Here is a 6,422-nt window from a genome sequence, read left to right on the forward strand (position 1 = left end):
TATTACACCTGGGATATATTCTTGAATTGTAGGACATCGAGACCCAATCTCTGCACACCTGGTATAGTAATACATATGTTGAAAGTAGTTGTAGTTGCTCAGTATCCTCTGTTAAAACTTGGGCAAGTCGTGCTAATCTAGTAACTAAGTCATGAATTAAATCATTAATATTATTGTGAATTCTGTTCGCATCTGTAAGCTTAAAAGACTGTAGGTCACACTACTTTTGCATTTCTACTCATAACATTACTGTATGACTAGTGACATGTGATCATGGAGTGCCTCCAATGTGGTGGAGTGGTACTACAGTCTGCGGGTCTGTGGTTGTTATAAACAACCAAAAGTAACCAAACATTATGCAGCACCACATTAAGTTACAGTACATGTATACTATACAAAGTAATTTCCAATGCTTATAAAAAGTTACTTTAAGCTTTGTCTTACCCAGCTAAGTGTTCAGTGATTCAGTGAATCTGATGAAGATTTTTCTTAATCAATCAGGGAAAGAAAATAGATGCATGTACATATTTCCTTAAAAGATGCATGTACATATATCTTCTGGTATGAACTGTTGGGCTGGGTAGCTATGCTTGCTGTGATATATAGCTCCCATGTTAGGAATTGGTAATTGTTATTTAGCTAGTTACGTGTTTTTACAGGTGTTCTCAGTGTTCAGGACATTCAATAGCACTTTAGGTACCTGGTATGTACAAGTTGTGCAACACAGTTCCCACTTGTATACATAATTTTATGAGTGCTGACTACTGTCTACTGTCTACTTGATGGGTCATAACTAGTCTTGTAAAACATGTCATCTTGTGATGAAATAGCTGCATGACTTAAAGTACTTTACTATGTCACAAACTGAATGGCTTTAGCTATAGCTATACATATATTAGCACTATAGGATACTATAGGATTATTGCTATATGTTGGTACTACTTTCCACTGGAGCTGCTGTTGTCTTATCTTGTTCACTCACTTTCCTCCTATCAGTCACTATTGCTATCATCACCTTCATCATCACCTATATGTTTGTGAAGAATGTTTGAGGGGAACACAAATTTAAAGTAAATTCAACCACACAACCACCCACAAATCCCATTGAGCTTTGTGACTCAATGAATTCATCTACTTATGCCAACATACAGTGTGTATTGTACAAGTCAAAATTTGCATTTTTGGTTTTGGAATTCTTCATACTAGTACAAGAATTATTTTGTATTGGAAATTTTTACTGAACTTCTGGAAGGTTTTGCCTAATATCTACAGTACAGTATTTGGATTATCAAACAGTTTGTTCTACATGCACATTTACTAAAGAAATTTTATAGATTCAATGTAATCTCAGGAAAACTCTTAACTTGGTTGAGAGGCTTTCTTCACAAGTCAATGATCATGACAAAAAACAGAGTAGTAATCGCTAAATAGATAATTATCAAAAATAGAGTTCCTCGAAGTTCCATATGTTAGGGATATGGCTTTTCTTGTTATATGTGGATGATATTTCACTTAACATTGACTCGCCGGGCCCTTCAAGCAGTTTTCAGATGATACTACTATACCAAGTTATTAAATATTCTGATGATGCTACTAAGGATCTTGACATTTGGTCTTTGTAATTATGGTTACAGTTATTGACAAATGTAAAGCAATGTGTATCTGTCAACAAAATTAATGACTACAAGAGATGACTTTTTTATTGTACATGGCAAAAAAGTTATACTCTAAACAAGTTATGCTTCCCTATATTGACAAGCACAAGGAATATTAGGAAATTTAAGTTCATACAGGGATCATAGAAATGCAAAGCAGGGATATAAGAGAGATCGCCTACACTTGCAGATATAGCTAATGGCTTTGCATGTACATGACTAATAAAATAATTATACATTGCATGGCCATCACCTTTGTTTTTACACCTTTTTTCACCTGGGTTTTTAGAGGCTGCACCCTTTTTAGATAGCTTGGCTGTTTTTGCAGGGACAGTTTAGACTCAAATATTTTGGTAATGTGAGATCTACAGTTAAGCACTGAATAATCAATTTTTATGGTAAGTATATTTAAAGTTGATATAATAGAAATCAAAATTTGAGGCCCTTATACAATGTACTGTAAAGTACTACTGGATAATGAACTGGGCAACAAAATTGTATTAATGCAATGTGTAATTTTGATAATAAACTTACCACAGTTACGCATTTTGGAAAATCAATGTATTATGTAGATGGAGATTTCCTATCATATGTCTTGGAGAAGAAGTTCAGGAGAAGGGGATGCTTGTGATTCAAACACGATTGCTAATGGTAATTTCATTGGTTCAGGTTCCCTCACATGTCAGTATGGTTGTAGTACCACTATCACTGAAATGTTGTACGTTTGTACTGATTTCAGTATTGTAGAGGACTGGTCATTTGGAGAACGCCGTCTTAATTATAATCAGTAATACCTGTAGATATAATTACAATAGGCTTTACAGGAGTTGGTTGGATATTACCATTTAACACATATTGGAATATATCCACGACCTTTTCTCTAACTCTGAGAAATGATACCAGTCAATTAAATTCATCACCACGTCCTATAACGTCTCCTGTTCTACGTTTACAGGAAGGGTGTAACCACACTATTCCTTTAGAAGTCAGTGACCCATAATCAGATGTAGATGGGCTGTAGGTAGGGAGTGTGCAGGCATATGCAATGCATTACCTGGAGCTCAGTTAGATAGTGATACTTGCACTATACACTATATGGCTAATAGAGGAAGTGGATTCAAGGCAGCTGCTATAATAATAGAAGACTTCATTCCTGGATCCCCACAACCTCTTAGCAATGTTGCTCTTCAGTTCCTACTGTTAGTAGTTGGATCCACAGAATCATGTTCTCAACAACCAGAATTTATTGACCCAACATTACCACAAGGATCATGTGTAGCAATTCCACCAAATTCAACTTTCACTACACAATTAACAGCTACAAGTGGTGGTACAGGTGTTGCAATAGCAGAAATTCAAACGGTCTCACCCATTGGAACTAGAAGGGGAGAATTACAACACATTGTGGATACAAACTTTTATTATGTTAATGTTACCTGGAACCCTACACTTAGCCAGCAGAATGAAACACACTCAATTTGTTATACTGCAGTTAATACTGAAGGTTTAGCTAGTGAACAAAGTTGCACACAACTCCTTGCTGGATTTTTCCACCAGCACCAATTTTAACTCTAAGCCAACAGCTGGCTCATCCGTCAAATGTCACCTGGTATATTAAGTTTGATAGAGACATTCAGCGTCCTTTGGCTCCTTCATACATCTTCATCTTTTATGACTTTCATTCTAAGGCAGAAGTATACAGGATAGATGCATCACTATCATCACAAGTAAATTTTAACCAATCAAATGGAATAATTATCATGCCAACTTATTCCTTCTCTGAGAAAGGTAAATTTTATATCAATTTTGAAAAAGGAGTTGTGAGAAGCACTGAAGGGTGTGGACCACCTAATGAGCCTGTGACTAGTAGAGAACTTTGGACATTTAATGTCGTGGATGTGACCCCTCCGGTTATTGTACTACTACAAAACCCAATGATAAGTAATGGGAACATTTCTTTGGTATGGGAGAGTAATGAGAAAGTAGCATGGCAATGTAGTCTTGTACAAGATTCCATGACAACTTTAGTGAATTGTTCAGAAGCTAACTGGAGAGGATATGATTTCAGTGAGGGTAATTATAAATTAATAATTACTGCAATTGATGATGCTGGGAATGTGGCAACATTGATACACATGTTTAGTGTTGACTTATCACCACCTAGTGTTACTATAGTACAAAAACCTTCACCAATTTCTAACCAAGTAAGGCCAACTATAAGATTTACTTGCAATGAAGTGTGTAATGCTGAGTGCCAGTTACCGTCTGATATTTTACATAGCAGCATTCCAATATCTTGTAACAACAGAATATTTACTCTGCCCACCTTGCAACATAATGTAACCTACATATTGTCAATAGTTTCAACAGACCACATTGGTAACAAAGCAAAGCCTGTAACTTATACTTGGGAAACTGATTTTAAAAGTCCAGTAATTTTTGGCATCAGCAACACAAATGCATCATGTAGTGAGACAAGTACACTTTATTTAGGCCAACCACAAGTAGCTGATGACAAATCTGGAGTTTCTTCACTAACATATTATGATACAAACTTTGCCTGCTCCATTAGAAGAACATGGATAGCTAAAGACAATGCAGAAATATAGCTCGTCTTGAACAAATTATAGAAGTTGTATTCATCCCTGTACTATCTTTTTTACCACAGTCTTCTTTTCAGTGTGACAGTACCTCAAATTTTATTCAAGTCCCATCTAACACTGCCAGTGCACCGAATCCCTGTAAACTCCCATTGCAATTGTCCTACATTGATTCTGTTAGTACATACACATGCCCTGGTGAGTTTATACGTAACTGGACTGTAAATGTTTGCCGTAACACTGTATCACATCTACAAAAGATAATCTTATATGATGTTTGTCCTCTTCATGCCTGTGGTAGAAATGAGAATATTCCAAGAGGAATATGCTCTTTTGGAGAATGTCAGTGTAATAGACTATGGTATGGAGATAACTGTGATGTGCTAATCTACAAACCAGTGGCTAAAGCAGTAAAAGATCTTTTATTGCAGGAAAATGAGAATTATTTTGCTTACTTAAATGTATCCCAGGGTACCCCTCCATTGTTTTGGACCTTAGTATCTGGGCCTCCAAATCTCTTTGTAGATCAGTGCAGTGGTCAGGTCATATGGTTTTTTGCAAAAGCTGGCAATCATAGTGTAATTGTACAAGTTGAAAATCAGATTGGACAAGCAGAATTCATATGGAACTTACTAGTAATACCAGGATATACTGCTACTTTACATTCTGTGTCATCTACAACTTTTCTAATACCTCAGCCTATTGTACTTAATGGAGTAGTAAAATATACAAAAAACAATTTAGTGAAGGAATTTCATTCCAGTATTGTACCAGTTTCTATAGACATTATTAGAAATGATGCTACCAGAATTTTAAACCCCTATACAGATAAAGAAGGTCATTTTACAGTTATATTCTACCCTTCACGTAGAGAGTATGGTCATTATAAAGCTAGATCAAGGTATCCAAGTTTATCAGGTGGTGTTTACCAAACAGAATGTAACATTTTAGGATTTAAATCTATGCCAAGTACAATACGATTAACTGGAGAAGCAGTTAGTAATTTCGAAAAGGTGTTTTATAATTCAACAATATTGTGTAATGATGGTCCAGGACAATTGAGTGGACTAAAAGTGTCTACATCACTCAGTAATTCAGAACTTATAAATGTTGACATTTCTCTTAAAGGAATGCTATTAAACAATACACTAGAACCAGAAGGAAAGGCATACATTGACATAAAACTTTTAACATCCAAACCATTGCAGGGAGTATTTACAGTTGTTGTGCAGAGTTTTCAAGGAACATCATTACAAATAACTGTGAATTTCCGCATTAATCCCATTCTACCAAATTTCTTGATTGAGCCATCCTCAATAAACACCAGAATTATCCGAGGCACATCAAGAATATTTGACTTTATTGTAACAAATACTGGTAGAACTGTTGCTAATGATGTCCATTCTTTGTTGCCAAAAAATGACTTTGTATCATTTGTAAGCTTTGGAAATTTAAACCACAATGAAAGTAGCCTAGACTTAGAAACTGGTGAAAAGGCTATTTTGTCTCTTCTTGTACAAACCCCACCAGATCAAACATTGGGTAATGTTTATGCAGCTGTTGCCATTATCAGCACACAAGTATCTGCATCCATTCCTATGAGACTTACAGTATCATCTAATTTGTTGATGAATTTGACAGTAATTGTTGAGGATGAGTTTACATACTTTGCATCTGGTAGACCCTTAGTTAATGATGCAGCTGTTACACTGATTAACTACCAACATGGTGTTAGAATTACTTTAACAACTGAGGCAGGCAATGGTACAGTGTTGTTTATTGACCTCCATGAGGACCATTATGAGATGTTCGTTGAAGCTCACGATCACCTATCAGTTCGTCAAGTTATAATCATTTCAGTGGATAATCCAGTGATCACAATGTTTTTACAGAGACAAACTGTGACATACACATGGAGTGTGACTCCTGTTACATTTGAGGATGTTTATGAAATCACTGTTGAGGCAGACTTTGTGACTCATGTTCCAATACCTGTAGTTACTGTGAATCCAGCAGAAATTGATGTTGAATTGTTTGAGCTTGGTTTTTATAGTGCATTTCAAATAAACATAACTAACCACGGTCTAATCAGAACCAATAGTACAAACTTGCAGCTTCCAGATAATCATCCATTTTTGGAGTTCACTACTGATACCACTGAACTAGG

Source organism: Dysidea avara, chromosome 1 (assembly GCF_963678975.1).
Source record: "Dysidea avara chromosome 1, odDysAvar1.4, whole genome shotgun sequence".
NCBI lineage: Eukaryota > Metazoa > Porifera > Demospongiae > Dictyoceratida > Dysideidae > Dysidea > Dysidea avara.